Raw genomic sequence first — 17163 nt, 5'->3', positions numbered from 1 at the left:
ACTACAGTTAATTACTGTTTTTCACTCTGTTTTTTAAAAAATTCAAAGCATACATTTCAAGTATTTTCACATTACCTTTCAAAAAGGTAATCTGGAACTAAGATGATGTCTATGAAATTAATAATAATAAATAATGACCAACCACAAATGCAGGTATGAAAATGTTAGTCCCCAATACGCCCTACATTTAAATCTAATTAAAATCCCACTGGAACTATACAGTGATCTCTATTAAATGTAATCCATCTGATTAATCTCTTGAAATTTTTGTAAGCTATATTTTGCAAAAAAATATTATAATTGTTTATATCATGCCATCCTATCCTGTTATCAGAATACAACCTAGGACAATAAGCTACTTTGTTTCAAAGAAGGGAAAATTACAAGATTCTCATCTAAATTATCAACCTCATTATATAAAAAGAGATGTTATATATTTTGTAATAGAATATACTAATTGATAAAATGATCTTAGAAAAGAAAATTGAATACCAACTTAGTCACATTTCAAATAGACCCACTGAAATTTCAAATAGCATTTCTAATATAAGACTCTAAGCATACGTTTGAATCCTTTTTTTAAATTTTGTTTCTTAGAAAATACAGAGTATTCTACCAGGAATATTTTCTTAGCATTATCAAGTTCAATACAAGGAAAGCAGAACATATTTTAGATGCACTATGTTGTTTCTGTTAAGTGGATATCAACTGTATTTTCAAAATTCTGACTGTAAAAGTGATAGACAGGTCACAGTAACACTCTTTAAAATGATGAATTCTGAGAATATACTTGCTAAAATATAAAACAGTTAGGCATGCATTTCTTTTATAAGAATTTTTTTCCTTAAATATTATTCTCTGGCTATACAAGATTTTATTAGTTTCATAGTAATATACAAAGATCTTTCTTTACCTGTTAATCAGCCACTGCACATCTGGGAAATCAGGAAGGTCAATTTCTGGGCACCCTATAGCTTCACTAAATCCTGATAGATTTGAGGATACCATATACAATTTCATTTGTTTTAAGAGCCCAAAACAGCCTTTTTACATAATTTCCCCACCTTAAATACAAATTAATGAATATTTGAAGGGAAAAAATACAGGTTTTAAAAATTACTAGTCTCTAATCTGAATTGTGATCAAGAAGAAAAGTTACAGAGAACACAAAATAGGAACTACAGTTTAATGCTGTTGTGATGTGCTGTATATAGCTGGAGGTCAAGTAAGTATTACCCGATAAGGAGGATTATAGTACTTAGTTGATTAGTGATTTGTTACAGTATTGTTTTCTGCAAAATGCACATCATCAGACATTTCTGAACTATTTAAAGTCTTTTTTAAAAAACTACATATTATATGAATACTTTCCAAGTTTAAAAGTGTATATTCTTTTAAACCTGTACTTGTAAAAATATCTTAAGTGTAATGTTACTGGAACATGAAAACATCAGCACTTTCCATTAAAATGTATTCAAAATCCTTAAAAATGATTTATCCGAACTTAAACTCCTAGATTTCCTTCATTGTTGGGTGACTGTTCTATTTTCCAGGATCATCTGCCTACCATAACATCTGTCCAGCTGAGTTAATCCTGAAAAGTTGGTGTGCTCTGGATTTTTTATTAGACAAAATCAGGTCTCAAGAGATCAGAAGCACACCTTTTCGGTGGCAGCACCTGCTGTCTGGAACAAGATTCAGATGGCCACCAATTCTACGGTTGTTTAGAAGAGGTCCTGACTCCTCACCCAAGTCTTTGGCAAGAAAAGGTGATGATCCAAATTTCATTGTACAATGGCACCTCTACTTACGGACTTAATTCGTTCCGTGACCAGGTTATTAAGTAGAAAACTTAACTTTTCCTTCTGGAGGACAGAAGGAAAAGGGGGGACATGATCGAAACATTTAAATATATTAAAGGGTTAAATAAGGTTCAGGAGGGAAGTGTTTTTAATAGGAAAGTGAACACAAGAACAAGGGGACACAATCTGAAGTTAGTTGGGGGAAAGATCAAAAGCAACATGAGAAAATATTATTTTACTGAAAGAGTAGTAGATCCTTGGAACAAACTTCCAGCAGACGTGGTAGATAAATCCACAGTAACTGAATTTAAACATGCCTGGGATAAACATATATCCATCCTAAGATAAAATACAGAAAATAGTATAAGGGCAGACTAGATGGACCATGAGGTCTTTTTCTGCCGTCAGACTTCTATGTTTCTATGTTTCTAAAAGTTTGTAAGAAGAAGCAATTTTTCCCATAGGAATCAATGTAAAAGCAAATAATGCGTGCAATTGGGGAAACCACAGGAAGGGTGGAGGCCCTGTTTCCTCCCAGAAGATTCCTAGAGAGGCCCCACAGAGGCTTCTCCCTCCCTTTTCCGTCCATGCTTCCTCCCAGGAGATTCCTAGAAAGGCCCCACAGAGGTTCTCCCTGCCTCTTCCGTCCCTGCTTCCTCCCAGGAGATTCCTAGAGAGGCCCCAAAGAGGCTTTGCCCCGCCTTTTCCATTCCTGCTTCCTCCCAGGAGATTCCTAGAGAGGCCCCATGGAGGCTTCTCCCTGCCTTTTCCGATTACAGTTTCAGACATTTGGGTTTGTAAGTGGAAAATGGTTCTTGAGAAGAGGCAAAAAAATCTTGAACACCTGGTTCTTATCTAGAAAAGTTTGTAAGTAAAGGCGCTCTTAGGTAGAGGTGCCACTGTACTTTCAGTTTTTTACTATTTATATTGTATTGATTTTACTGTAACTCTAACCCGCGGCTCTGGGGCCACATGTGGCTCTTTCATCCCTCTGCTGTGGCTCCCTGTAGCCAGTCAGCTCCACAATTGACAGGGCTTTCAGTTAGAACAGATAGAGGAAAAAGGACGCCATGCAGGAGGAGACTCTATGGTGGGGGAGCCAGACTTCTGGTTGACAGAGGTAAAACAATGTCATGCTAGGAGGGGCCTCTATGGTGGGGGAACAAGATTTCTGGTCAGCAGAGGAAGAAGGACGGCATGCTAGGAGGAAACTCTATTGGAGTGGGGGGACTGAACTTCTGGTCGGTTCCAGAATTAAAGGGGGGGGCTTCTAGTTAGAACCTTTTGAGTGGCTCTTTGAGTGTTTAAAGTTGCCGACCCCTGTGTTACCTTTTATATGCATCTAGTTCCTCCCAGTGCAGCATATCCATAGATCCAAGCATTATGGCCTTTTGCAATTGACTCTTGCAATTGACTGATGGAAATTTTGTCAATGTGCACTCTAAGATTCTACACAATCTTTTCTAAGATAATACCAAAAAAAAAATTTGTATGGGACCCGACTAGGAATACCACAATCGGTTATTTAATATCATACATTTTAAAAACTTTTTTACTAAATGCTAAAACTTTACATATCTGTATTTACTAACCTGGAAATTAATTTAAGAGATTTCTGAACGAAACTGAATTTCCCCCCCCAAAAAAAGTATGAAACAGAATTGAAACTGTTCACCCAACTTGAGTTTACCAAGGTTCACATGCTAAATCCTATCTAGTGGTTTCCATCAGCATATTCTTATTGAATATGTTTAGGAAAACATATGTTCCATAAGAGCAGTTCAGCAGTAGAACTAATTACTCACAGAGATAGTCAACTTTCTTTTATTGGATGTATTCAAGCAGATTTAATTTGAATTCCTAACTGAGCAGAACATTCACTAAGTTTAATTACTTGTTCTATTATTTCATATTCTCCTGATTATCCCCAAACTGATTCTCCAAAATAACTTCTCATTTTCATTCTTGGACTTATTATGACTGTTATGTATTGAGGCACAACTACTGTAATGCTCTCTACATGGGGCTACCTCTGAAAAGTGTTCGGAAACTTCAGATCGTACAGAATGCAGCTGCGAGAGCAATCACGAGCTTCCCTAAGTATGCCCATGTTACACCAACATTCCGCAGTCTGCATTGGTTGCCAATCAGTTTCCGGTCAAAATTCAAAGTGTTGGTTATGATCTATAAAGCCCTTCATGGCATCGGACGAGAATATCTCCGGGACCGCCTTCTGCCACAAGAATCCCAGTGACCAGTTAGGTCCCACAGAGTTGGCCTTCTCCGGGTCTGTCGACTAAACAATGTCATTTGGTGGGACCCAGGGGAAGAGCCTTCTCTGTGGCGGCCCCGACCCTCTGGAACCAACTGCCCCCAGAGATCAGAATTGCCCCCACCCTCCTCGCTTTTCGCAAGCTCCTTAAAACCCACCTCTGTCGTCAGGCATGGGGGAACTGAGATATGGCCTTCCCCCTAGGCCTATACAATTTATGCATGGCATGTTTGTGTGTATGTTTGGCTTTTTTAAATTAGGGTTTTAAAAATTATTTTAAATATTAGATTTGTTATATGTTGTTTCACTATTGTTGTTAGCCGCCCCGAGTCTGCGGAGAGGGGCGGCATACAAATCAAATCAAATCAAATCAAATCAAATCAATAAAATAAAATAAAATAAAATAAATAACTTTGTGTTAAGCCCTTCTAAAGTGAAACTAACCTTTAGATGACCCTAACTCCAGCTGTTTTGGAGGGAAACTTAAAACACTCTCAGACGACTGCCTCTACTGCAGACTGAGCTGGATCCAGCCCCATCTTGTCACATCCTAACACTCCGGAACCTACCGTAAGCACCCCTCATACAAGGGACACTGCAGCTGAAACCACCATGGACAGAATGCTTAGCCATGCTCTCAACTGGGTGTTAAGGGATTGGCCAGAGTCCCTCCCAAGCCCTGAGTTCCAGCACTACACTTCTCAAAAACATGAGTTGTCAGCTCACAAGGGATGTGTGCTGTGGGGCAGCAGGGTCATCATTTCACCTAGTCTTCACTCCAAAGTGGATTCCCTACAATGAGAGGCAACCAGGAATTGTTTGGATGAATGCTCTAGCCAGGAGCTACTTGTAGCCAGGCCTGGACAAAGACATTAAAAATCAAGTAAGGAATTGCCAGACCTAGCAAGAAACCCAACTAGAGATGTCACAAACATAAGTGCACTATTGGGGAACCATGCACACCCCATGGTCTTGAGTACACAATGACTTTGCAGGCCCTTTCCAGGTGCAGATGTTCCTGATAATAGTGGACAGTTATTCCAACTGGTTGGAAGTCTCATCAATGATAATGACCAGGATCATCTGAGAATTGCACCAGCAGTTCGCCACACATGGTCTGCCAGGTGTAACCATGTCCGACAATGGAACACAATTCGGAGCAGAAGAGTTTCAGTCATTCCTCAATGTCAACATGATCTAGCAGATAGCATCTGCTCTATTCCATCCCGCGACCAATGGTCAGGCGGGATGGTCAAGACCACAAAGGAGGTGCTCAAGTGGATGATGAATGGGGACTGGAATCACCACCTGGTGAACTTTCTCCTGTGTCAAAACACAACTCCCAGTACAACAGGTTGCATCCAGCAGAGATCAGGTGGGGCCGCCAGCTCACAACAAAGCTTGGCCAACTTCACCAGAGTGAGTAGTAGCAGAGATGGCTCAGCCAACAACCCCGTCTGGAACGTACAGCCAGGTGAATTGGTCTGGGACAGAAACTATGGGAAGTGGGGCACCTTGGGTAGCAGCTAGATTAACTAAGGTATTGGGCTCCTTATCATAAGAGGTTATTCTGGGGAATGTCATACACTACATTTATTGTTTGTTTGTTTGTTTGTTTTCTGTGCTGCCCTTCTCAAGGCAACAGTTATGGCATCGGCAGGCAAGGCCATTTCCGAATGAGGATTCCAAGGTATTTCAGACCCACTAGAGAACTGTTTTCCTCTGAGTTTGCTTACACCACCTGTGTCTGCCTCTGGAGAAATGGAAATACCAAGGTCAGTAAAGCCATCGCTATTCATGGGTGACCAAAACAGCCATCAAGATTCTGTCCAATTGGAGAAGGACAATACTACACTTAAATAGCCCCCAGTCTAATTCAAAGACTATAAATATTGAACAGACCGTGGGTGAAAACTATCCTAGGGGGGAAGGGGTGTTATGTATTGAATATATTTAGTTGTGTTAAGCCATGCTAAAATGAAACTAACATTTAGATGACCCTAACTGTTAATTCCAACTGTTTTGGAGGGAAACTTAGAACATTCATATTTGGGCGGCCTTTTTCAAGTACAGTGGTACCTCTATGTACAAATGCCTCTACTTACGAACTTTTCTAGATAGGAACCGGGTGTTCAAGATTTTTTTGCCTCTTCTCAAGAACCATTTTCCACTTACAAACCCGAGCCTCCGAGACTGTAACTGGAAAAGGCAGTGAGAAGCCTCCGTGGGGCCTCTCTAGAAATCTCCTGGGAGGACGCAGGGATGGAAAAGGTGGGGAGAAGCCTATGTGGGGCCTCCCTAGGAATCTCCTGGGAGGAAACAGGGCCTTCACCCTCCCTGTGGTTTCCCCAATCGCACACATTATTTGCTTTTACATTGATTCCTATGGGAAAAATTGCTCCTTCTTACAAACTTTTCTACTTAAGAACCTGGTCACGGAACAAATTAAGTTTGTAAGTAGAGGTACCACTATATTATGATTGGTTAATGACCTGTGAGCCCAGGGTATAAATTATAAGCATTGCCTGCTGTTCCTTAGAAATATTCATTCAATAAATGCTGTTGTAGCTATGCTGCTTTGTTTCTTGCCTACTGAAACCCGTTACACAAAAATGACATTGTTTGAATGATTAGAGCCCTGGTTCCCAACCTAGGGCCCACGCCCCACAATGGGGCAATTTGATTTTTGAGGAGGGCAATTGGAACCTTGTTTAAACCAAGTCAATCGCTGTTTAGGCTTCTTCTGCCTGAATAGGAGTTCACTTTTTGAATAGTAAGAATTATATGTCGGGGAGGCATCAAGTTCGCCTGGTGCACCAGTTGCAGCCCTATCTGGACCGGGACTCACTGCTCACAGTCACTCATGCCCTCATCACCTCGAGGTTCGACTACTGTAATGCTCTCTACATGGGGCTACCTTTGAAAAGTGTTCGGAAACTTCAGATCGTGCAAAATGCAGCTGCGAGAGCAATCATGGGCTTCCCAAGGTATGCCCATGTTACACCAACACTCCGCAGTCTGCATTGGTTGCCGATCAATTTCCGGTCACAATTCAAAGTGTTGGTTATGACCTATAAAGCCCTTCATGGCATCGGACCAGAATATCTCCGGGACCGCCTTCTGCCGCACGAATCCCAGCGACCAGTTAGGTCCCACAGAGTTGGCCTTCTCCGGGTCCCATCGACTAAACAATGTCATTTGGCGGGACCCAGGAGAAGAGCCTTCTCTGTGGCGGCCCCGACCCTCTGGAACCAGCTCCCCCCAGATATCAGAGTTTCCCCCACCCTCCTTGCCTTTTGCAAGCTCCTTAAAACCCACCTCTGTCGTCAGGCATGGGGGAATTGAAATTTTTTCCTTTCCCCCTAGGCTTATAGAATTTATACATGGTATGCTTGTTTGTATGATTGGTCTTTTAAATTGGGGGGTTTTTTAGATTATTTTTTAATATTAGATTTGTTACATTGTTTACTTTGTTGTTGTTAACCGCCCCGAGTCTTCGGAGAGGGGCGGCATACAAATCTAATAAATAAAATAAATAAATAAATAAATAAATTAAAGAGATTTTTAGGTGGGGCATAGCCAATAAAAGGTTGGGAACAACTGAATTAGAGGTTTATCATAATGGTCCAATTTAGGCTATGGATCATATAATAAAAAATGGAATACAGGTACCTCTTAAAATCAGATATGGCCCACTTTTCTTTTGTTGGCTTCTGCAGTACAAAATAGTCCTGTTTTGTTCTCTTTTAGGAAAGTTATCCTGCTGACCGACTTTAATAGTTCAAACTTGCTCTCTACTCCTTTTATTTTTTTCCAGACCAATGGACCTTCAGAAAGAAATTATGTAAATGGATTTGGGCTCTGTCCATCTGTCTTTCTGTCAGCACAATTTGGTGTGACAGCAAAAGCTAACAACAACAAAAGTTCAAGTTAGAAAATGGCTTGAATTTAGTTGGCAACTGCAGGGCAAAAAAATCAGGAAAAAACCCCAACGTGTCCTAGATTTTATCTTACCATATTTATTCTTGGTTTTGATTATATAGAATAACATAAAATAAAATGAGTATGACTGCAACAAACCTACAAAAATGTTCTCAACAGAGAACAATTCCTACGAATTTTGCTGCACATTTAGATTCTGATGTGAAGAGCTACATTAAGAATCAGAGAACTGCCATATTAATAATTGGATTGATATTGATATCAGAATAAGTACATATACTACTAAAATTAATTCAGCTTAGTTATTTTATTGATACAATTTATACTAAGTTCCAAACTAAACTAGAAAGGTATATGGCATCAATATTATTTCAAAATTATCTGGACTAATTTGAATGCAGTGAACTTTGTATTAATGCAGGTTGTTTAAAAAATACTAAAAATTGTCTGTGTAGCTGAAGTCAATAAACCAAGGTGTATAAAATTGAGAGTTTATTATAGTAGATTTTGAGTCAAAAATATGTGGTTAAATATAATTTGTATGAGTTTGAGATCAAGTTTTTTTACTTCTGCAATGACATATTACTATTGTCCCATAATGCGACTTCTGATTAATCATTTGAGTAGAATATATCAAAGTAATTTTTCATTATTGTTTTGCACATACATGAACAAAAACTAAAGAGCATAATTTCAGCAGTTTAATCAACAAAGACCTGTTTACTGAATCATTTGAATCTCAGCAAAACAGATTTTTTTTCTGTCTACATGACCCAGAAAGAAATCTCAATACAAATTAGTTGGATAATTCATAACTAACACTAATTGGGTCAAACAGACAACTAGTTTCAGGCCTTTTAAACAACTTGAAAGGACAGTTAATCTAGTTTCTAGGTATATGAGCATAAGAACAAAAATATTTATATTTATGTAAATAGAATTGCCTAATACAGTTGCCTGCAATCATGTAGCAGAGACCAAAGGCCTATTAAAAAGAACAATTTTAACCTGTTTCTGTAGTTACAATAAAAACTACATATCTCTGGGTTTTATTATTATTTTAAGCATTTATTCATATAGTTTTATTCTTATCTATCTATATCACATATTACTTCAACAACTTACGTAGTTTTACCATGCTTCTACTCTATCAGATCTATCAAATTTCTGTTTTCACCAACTTGGCTTATACTTCTGTTTCCCCACTTGGCTATTATCCAATACAATTATTCACTGTGTCTTTGGATCATTTCTGAGTTCCTTCTTCTAACCCTGCCTGACTCTTTTCCTGGCTTAAAAGTGCCGCTATATATTTCAATTACAACTGACTTTCTAGTTCCCAATCAAACTTCTTTGCCATAGATCTGTCAGTGGTTGAATCTGCTCTGAACATGTTTGAGCCACACTAATACAGCCTGCAGTATCATGATCAGCTGTAATTATTTATGAATAAATGGGAAAAATGGAATAAATTCTGTTCATACATCTACATATTTTTGCCATCCTACAAATTAATATGGGACTGACCTTTCAATTCTGGCCATCAGGGCCGCCATCAGGAATTTTGGGGCCCCATGCAGCCTAAGTATCTCCCCCACCCTGCGCCATTTTAAAACTACTTCATTTTGGAACATACCAATTATGTATTAAACCCCCCCCCCATTTTTCCATTTGGCCGGGCCCCTGACGCCAGTAGCAGTAATACTGGCCTATCGGCAGCCCTGCTGGCCATTATAGCATCCCTGTGGTTACATGATCACAATCCAGGCACTTGGATGCCCAGTTCAAGATTACAACTTTGCAGGGAGTCATGGTCATGTGACTGCCATTTGCAACCTTCCCATTGGCTTCCACACATGCAAAATCAATAAAATTTCTCCAAGAAATTCCTTCATTGTTCTAAATAGGTCCATCCTGCTCACCAAAACTAGGTAACTTTATTTATTTATTTTTATTTATTTATTATTTGGATTTGTATGCAGCCCCTCTCCTATTGCTAGGTCTGAGGGGATCCATACCTTAGAAGCAACCACAAAGACCCAACAAACAACCATAGAAACCATTGAAACAAAATTAGAAGCACAACTACTGGCATGCCTAGAATCACCACTACTGCCGCCTAGAACCACGTTTTATAGAAACATAGAAACATAGAAGACTGACAGCAGAAAAAGACCTCATGGTCCATCTAGTCTGCCCTTATACTATTTCCTGTATTTTATCTTACAATGGATATATGTTTATCCCAGGCATGTTTAAATTCAGTTACTATGGATTTACCAACCACGTCTGCTGGAAGTTTGTTCCAAGGATCTTCTACTCTTTCAGTGAAATAATATTTTCTCACGTTGCTTTTGATCTTTCCCCCAACTAACTTCAGATTGTGTCCCCTTGTTCTTGTGTTTACTTTCCTATTAAAAACACTTCCCTCCTGAACCTTATTTAACCCTTTAACATATTTAAATGTTTCGATCATGTCCCCCCTTTTCCTTCTGTCCTCCAGACTATACAGATTGAGTTCATTAAGTCTTTCCTGATATGTTTTATGCTTAAGACCTTCCACCATTCTTGTAGCCCGTCTTTGGATTTAAAAAAAATCCAAGCCCAGAAAAAGGCAAACCCAACAAACCACATACCTACCACCACTCAACCAACATCCACAACTTCAAATACTACCTCAACAACAACTACAAGGACTTACTAACTCAACCATGGACATTATAGTCAAAGACATCATCGAGCACGAGCAAAAACGTCAGAATGCAATCCTATTTGGACTAAAAGAAAACGGCGAGCCTGATATCAACATAGTACGCAACTTCAGCAGCAGCCATCATACACAAACCATTACCCCCGAAGAAATAATTGAAGTTTCCAGAGATGGCCTGAGTACAAGAATAACAACGGCTCAATGGCTTCCCGAATCTGCAGAGTGGTTTGTAAAAATGAATCCAACAAATAGAAATTTATCTACACTATAAACTCCATTGTCAGAAACAATACCAATCACAGCAAACTTAGATCTAGACCAGATCTATCTCTCCGTCCAGAACTCAAAAGATGATTAGCAATGGAAACTGCAGTTTAATGTTTGCAAATGTAAAATAATGCACTTGGGGAAAAGGAATCCTCAATCTGAGTATTGCATTGGCAGTTCTGTGTTAGCAAAAACTTCAGAAGAGAAGGATTTAGGGGTAGTGATTTCTGACAGTCTCAAAATGGGTGAGCAGTGTGGTCGGGCGGTAGGAAAAGCAAGTAGGATGCTTGACTGCATAGCTAGAGGTATAACAAGCAGGAAGAGGGAGATTGTGATCCCCTTATATAGAGCGCTGGTGAGACCACATTTGGAGTACTGTGTTCAGTTCTGGAGACCTCACCTACAAAAAGATATTGACAAAATTGAACGGGTCCAAAGACAGGCTACAAGAATGGTGGAAGGTCTTAAGCATAAAACGTATCAGGAAAGACTTAATGAACTCAATCCGTATAGTCTGGAGGACAGAAGGAAAAGGGAGGATGTGATCGAAACATTTAAATATGTTAAAGGGTTAAATAAGGTTCAGGAAGTGAGTGTTTTTAATAGGAAAGTGAACACAAGCACAAGGGGACACAATCTGAAGTTAGTTGGGGGAAAGATCAAAAGCAACATGAGAAAATATTATTTTACTGAAAGAGTAGTAGATCCTTGGAACAAACTTCCAGCAGACGTGGTTGGTAAATCCACAGTAACTGAATTTAAACAGGCCTGGGATAAACATATATCCATTGTAAGATAAAATACAGGAAATAGTATAAGGGCAGACTAGATCGACCATGAGGTCTTTTTCTGCCATCAGTCTTCTATGTTTCTATGTTTCTATTAAACCTAGTTGAAAGAAACTTATACATAGATTACCGTGCCAAGCACATCAAAAACAAGACCTGCAATCCATCCCACAATATCGAACATCCCCCAACTACAAAACAACATCCCATAGATCACAACCAAGACGAGGTAATTGCGGCCCTTACTTCCTCAATCCAATCCAATCCAATACTAATCTCAAATGCAAACTAATCAATGCAAGAACTACTACTACTAAACACTGACACCTTCGGCATTATTTCTGTCTGTGAAACATGGCTAAATGCACCCCCCCCTGACTCCATCATCACAGCAAAAAACTACTTTGTCCGACCGTGAAATCCGCAGAGGAGGTGGAGTAGCTATATTGTATAAAAATATACTAAACCTAAAAAATATCCAAGTTACACCTGATCTCACGCTTGCTGAAACCATCATCTGTGATCTGTCCTTAAATACCACACTTCACTTCCTACTTTGTTACAGAATCCCAGACTACGACATCATACATGCGAATAAATTAACCTAACTGCTAACATGGGCAGCCTCCTTCCCGTACCCTGTTATATTTCTTGGAGACTTCAATTTACCTCTCATTAACTGGACCCAGATTGGTAATAGCGTTGTATAGGGTTGCACGACTGAGCCCATCCATATAACCTTATACAACACTGTTACCAATCTAGGACTTGACCAACTAGTAATGAACAATAGTAGACTGTGTAAATCTGGAGGCCAGAAGGAAAAAGGGGTACATGATCGAAACATTTAAATATGTTAAAGGGTTAAAAAGGTTCAGGAGGGAAGTGTTTTTAATAGGAAAATGAACACAAAAACAAGGGGGCACAATCTGAGGTTAGTTGGGGAAATGATCAGGAGCAACATGAGAAAATATTATTTTACTGAAAGAGTAGTAGATGCTTGGAACAAACTTCCAGCAGACGTGGTTGGTGAATCCACAGTAACTGAATTTAAACATGGCTGGGATAAACATATATCCATCCTAAGATTAAATACAGGAAATAGTATAAGGGCAGACTAAATGGACCATGAGGTCTTTTTCTGCCATCAGTCTTCTATGTTTCTATGTTTCTATTAAACCTAGTTGAAACAAACTTATACATAGATTACCGTGCCAAGCACATCAAAAACAAGACCTGCAATCCATCCCACAATATCGAACATCCCCCAACTACAAAACAACATCCCATAGACCACAACCAAGACGAGGTAAGTGCGGCCCTTTCTTCTTCAATCCAATCCAATCCAATACTAATCTCAAATGCAAACTAATCAATGCAAGAACTACTACTACTACTAAACACTGACACCTTCGACATTATTTTTGCCTGTGAAACATGGCTAAATGCATCCCCCCCCCCTGACTCCATCATCACAGCAAGAAACTACTTTGTCTGACCGTGAAATCCGCAGAGGAGGCGGAGTAGCTATATTCTATAAAAATATACTAAACCTAAAAAATATCCAAGTTACACATGATCTCAAGCTTCCTGAAACCATCATCTGTGATCTGTCCTTAAATACCACACTTCACTTCCTACTTTGTTACAGAATCCCAGACTACGACATCATACATGCGAATAAATTAACCTAACTGCTAACATGGGCAGCCTCCTACCCGTACCCTGTTATATTTCTTGGAGACTTCAATTTACCTCTCATTAACTGGACCCAGATTGGTAATAGCGTTGTATAGGGTTGCACGACTGAGCCCATCCATATAACCTTATACAACACTGTTACCAATCTAGGACTTGACCAACTAGTAATGAACAATAGTAGACTGTGTAAATCTGGAGGCCAGAAGGGAAAGGGGGGACATGATCGAAACATTTAAATATGTTAAAGGGTTAAATAAGGTTCAGGGGGGAAGTGTTTTTAATAGGAAAGTGAACACAAAACAAGGGGGCACAATCTGAGGTTAGTTGGGGGAAAGATCAGGAGCAACATGAGAAAATATTATTTTACTGAAAGAGTAGTAGATGCTTGGAACAAACTTCCAGCAGACATGGTTGGTAAATCCACAGTAACTGAATTTAAACATGGCTGGGATAAATATATATCCATCCTAAGATTAAATACAGGAAATAGTATAAGGGCAGACTAGATGGACCATGAGGTCTTTTTTTGCCATCAATCTTCTATGTTTCTAGACTGAACAGCTGCCTTAACCTCTTATTCTGCAACATATTCTCTGTCTAATCCTGTTCCTGTTAACAGTGGTGTACCCCAAGACACCTGCAAGAGCATAAGACTTACATTATTACAGTGAAGGAAGGTATTTTGGATACAATTTGGTACTAACATTTGGGACATTATGTTAAATATGTTTATCATCATTTATATTTACACTGCAAAGAAAGTTTTAATAATATGTGCCATAGTTGCAAAAAATATTTAAATTAGGTTTAATGAAATGCGAGTAGACCAATTAAGAAAACACTATTGTAGCTGCAGAGCTATATAATTGTTTCAAAAACAGCATGTGAAACACTGTTCATTCATCTACCTTGCTAAAATATTGGTATTAATATTACCAATTATTATATATTGTTTTAAGAATCTAAAAAAAGTAATTATTATACGCAGAAATAGACCAGGACCAAAGACAGATGATTAAGGAAAACTTTAACATTTATACCTTAAGAAGGTTACTACTACTGTAACATTAAATTTCAAATAAAATTTCTTAATTGATCAAAGACTTGATCAATTAAAAAATTTCAGGTATTTTACATCTCAACCATGAACAATTATCTTCATTTAGAAATCAATTGTAATGTGTCTCCCCCACCAATGGTTAAGATAAAAAAAATTAACCTTTCTTATTATGAGCCGCAATTAAAAACAGATTAAAAATAATTATTGACAATACGTTCTGTTTTGATCCCAAATAGTTAAAACAAAAGTAAATTCCAAGGAATTGTATTGTTCTGTCCAGTTTATACCAATATTATTAGAAGTGTCTCTATATACACACATACAAAAACACAACAAACATACACACACATACATTGGCGTGTATGTATGTATATATATATATATATATATATATATATATATATATATACATACATACATACATATGTATATATGTAAACAAAACAGATTTTTTTGTAAATGACTATTTTTACCTATTTTTAAACACACAAATATACACCTAAATACATACTAGTACATACATACATACTGTACATACATACAGTGCTGTATTCAATTATATGGGTCAATGAAATTTGCCCAAAGCAATTCTAAACTCCACTACAATTAAAACATTTTTAAAACATCAAGCCTCTAATAATCCAATATTATGATATTAAACTTTGAAAAAGCAACGACATTTAGAAATAACTACATTGCTGACTTTTATAAATGAATAAAATGTACACTGCTTATGGTTAAATAGACCAAAAAAGAATCTACCCTTACTTTAAAATGAAAACGATAAAATCTGATTGATTTATTGATTATCTACTATCAGGTATTTAATTAAAAGAATATTTTAAGATAAATTTACATTTTCCCCTATAATTGCAATACAGTATTTCAGTTACAATATAAAAGAGAAAAAACATGACTTGTTCTGTGGAGGAGGTTTCAAACCAGGTTTTCGTTAAAAAGTTATATTGGTGGATAAAATATAAACACTGAAATAGATGTTCACACTGGATGCATATTGGCAATGATTTACTATAACAGCCCCTCCTAGGCTTATGCAGAAAAATATGCAGCTTCAGCACAGTGGAATTAAGAATTGTAGGGAAATCACTCATGTTTAGGAGAGCATAGAAATCCACAGTATTGCATGCCTATAGGCCAGAGTACAGTAACATTAAATGCAGTGGCATTGCGGTGTTGTTAGTATAAGCAAAGGGATTATCATATAAATAGGGAGCTGTTTATAACTAATAAAACAAAAACCACTTAATAAGCTTCCTAAGTGTGAGAAGGAAGAGACACTTTAATAAATGCTATTGTTAATGTGCAAAGTATGTGAGGTCAACAACTTCTCAATATGCAGAAAATAGAAGCCCTGTGTTATTAGGATGGTACAAACCTATGCTGTTATTGAGTATTAGCCTTAACATATTGTTTCCCAAATGAGCTTTCAGCATCTCTTTACGGTTTATTTTAGCTACTAATAATTAAGGAACATTTCCTGCTTGGTTAATTTTGTTTTTAATTCTCTTTTCCAAAAGAATGTAAAATATGATTTATTTAAAAGATGTGTTGTTCCTGTTATTATTCTAAGCATTATTTTAATAGTGAAACCTGACATTAATTAAGTCCCAAAATTTCAAAGATCATACACAGCTTTATTTTAAATAAAATCTCAATGGGACATACTCCCAGGTTAGTATACACATGACCATGGTCTAAATCCTAATAATACATATTATTCAGTTGAGAAAAACTGTGTAGTTAATTTTATAATCTCATGAAAAGAATGACAAATGAATGCATATCAGTTAGATTAATCCTTGAATTGAACACAAATATGCAATAAATAAATGTTCCTCTGTATGTTATAGCTAATAAGAAAACTGAAATATTCAGTTCCTTATGTAAAATGTAGAGGCCTTCATAAATAGACACCTTTAAAAGATTAGCAACTGATACAATTGTATACACTTAATTACAGAAATAAAAAGGACTGAACAATTCTATTGATGCCCTATTTAAATGCTTTTCAGCATGGTACACAAGACACTGAAAAAAGCTTGGGGTCTTTCAAAGAAGCGAAATACTCCTAAACCTAAAATGATTATATTAAGCTTAAGGCTTCTCTCATTAACTAGTCAATTGGAAAATGCATATTGCTACATTTCATACAAGATTTAAAGACACAAAAAACATACAGAGGAGAGAGTTGTTTTCACAAAAAGTAAGCATGTACTCTGAAGACTAGGAACTGTAACAATAAAAATGAAGAGGCTACAACAGATTTTTTCATGGTTGAGAAGAGTGATCTGAAGGCCTTGGGATATGCACTTGGGAGTACATGCTATCTTTTGTAATAAATTTTGTTTTATTTTTTTAACGGGTAGGATTATAGAATATGAAATATGGAGATGGATTTATATTGCTACATAATGTATTCATGCTTCAAAGGGTAGAAAAATACAGTACGATCAAGGTAGATTTAAATATATTTAAATACTTGAATAAAATTAACATCCATTGTAAAGATATGCTCCATGTTCTATCGTTTCATTAAAAAGTAATCACAACCCATAATGGAACAGTGGTTAAAACTGGATGACCTACTGCAAAGCGATGGC

The 17163-nt window shown here is 37.4% G+C and overlaps 1 protein-coding gene across 29 annotated transcripts in view; it reads right to left on the bottom strand.

The window, feature by feature from the left end:
• RIMS2 (regulating synaptic membrane exocytosis 2) overlaps nt 1–17163 on the bottom strand; it is a 361362-nt gene that overhangs the window by 224978 nt on the left and 119221 nt on the right. The window lies entirely within an intron of this gene.

The sequence above is a fragment of the Erythrolamprus reginae genome, chromosome 3, assembly GCF_031021105.1.
Source record: "Erythrolamprus reginae isolate rEryReg1 chromosome 3, rEryReg1.hap1, whole genome shotgun sequence".
Lineage (NCBI taxonomy): Eukaryota > Metazoa > Chordata > Lepidosauria > Squamata > Dipsadidae > Erythrolamprus > Erythrolamprus reginae.
This window is presented reverse-complemented; position numbering and strand designations above follow the sequence as displayed.